Genomic DNA, 1,638 nt, shown 5'->3' on the forward strand with positions numbered 1-1,638 from the left:
TTTACTGCATGGGTTTCTCCCTGTGTGTCTTTCTCAGTGTCTCTTCTCTTCCTGCAAGGACACCGGTCATATTGGATCAGGGCACACGCTAGTGACCTCATCTAGTCACAAAGATGCTTATATCCAAATACGGTCACATCCAGAGCTACTGGGGCTTGGGATTCCCACATATCTTTTGGGGGACACAGTTCAGCCTGTTACAGACAGGATGAGAGGGTGGGAGCCAGCTGCTTAGTGACAATGCTGTGGGCTGCTGTTCCAAAGGTCCGAGTCACCCTGAGTCCTCAAGTCACTTCCGAAGCCTATTCTCTCTCTACACCTGAGCTCCTACCCTCCTCATCCTTCTCCTACACAGACACAGGTGCGACCTCTGGAGACTCCGTGTGGCTGGGAGGAAAGGAAACCCCATGAGCTGCACCCACCTTGCCCATTGTCTTCACCAAGCCTTCAGAGGCCGCCCTGGCAGGTCCCTCCAGGGACACTCTGTCACTTCTGTCCACTCGCTTCCTCCTTCTTTAAACAGGTGTCAAGCACCTACACGGTACCGGCCTGTGTGGACCCCAAGGCCATGGAACCAAGCAAGCCTCAGTGTCTGCCCTTGAGGGATGCAGCCCAGCCCGGGGGACACAGACAGTGGGACGCACGGCAAACACTCTGTCATCACAGCAGCAGACGGAGGACAGGGTCCTCGGTAGACTTAGCTGCCCTTCAGAGGCAGCTCCTCAGTGCTTCAAGGAAGGAAAATCCACCAGGATGGGCTACCATCGATTCAAATGGGAGACCTCTCAGGAGTCACCGCCTCGGTGGCCTGAGTTCCCTCACCTGCAGAAGGATTCAAGGTCCTAAGGGCCTCCGGGACCCTCACAGAGGCTAAGACTCTGTGACTTTATACTGCTGCTAACCAGACACAGGGCTGGCCTCGTCCCCTAATAAGAAAAATGGTCCCATTTTACGGGTGAGAAAGGGGCTCAGAAAGCAATTGTCATTTGCTCTTGGTCACACAGCCAGGACCCCCCGCCTTCAGAACCCTCTGACGTCATCCCCTCTGGGTGTGTGTCCTTCCCTCCTTGCCACCCCTCCCCTCCTTGCCCGCCCAGCCCTCCTGGGCCCTGGCCTCTGGGCTCTGTCTGCTGGGGGAGAACTCACAGGCCCCTGGCCTGCCCTCTCGCTGCTTTCCCAGCGGGCAGTCAGGGAGGTGGCTTCTGATCAGGGGTTTGAGGTTTGAGAGGCGCTGCCTCAAGCCAGGCCGCTGGGGACCGAGAATGGAAACTCTTCATGTGTCATTCAGCCTGGCCTCCTCCGCCGTGGGGTCCCCGCGGGAGGGGTTCCAGGCAGGAGGTTGTGGGGAATTACCCAAGGTCATGTGGCAAGGCTGCGGCAGGGGTGGGGCTGGAACCCAAATCACCAGGTCCCCAGTCCTGTGCTCCTTCCTGCATTCTGTCCAAAACTAAGCGTTTAAAAATAAAGTCGAAGGGCTGTATCATTACTGAACCTGCATGTCCTTAGGTGGAGAATTAACAAAAAGTTCCAAGACACACAGAATTCCAATTATATATATATATAATATATGTATATATAATTCTCTATATATTTCTATGTATATACTTTTCTCTGTGTGTGTGTGTATATATATATATA

This window comes from Neophocaena asiaeorientalis, unplaced genomic scaffold, assembly GCF_003031525.2.
Source record: "Neophocaena asiaeorientalis asiaeorientalis breed wild unplaced genomic scaffold, Neophocaena_asiaeorientalis_V1.1 scaffold473, whole genome shotgun sequence".
Lineage (NCBI taxonomy): Eukaryota > Metazoa > Chordata > Mammalia > Artiodactyla > Phocoenidae > Neophocaena > Neophocaena asiaeorientalis.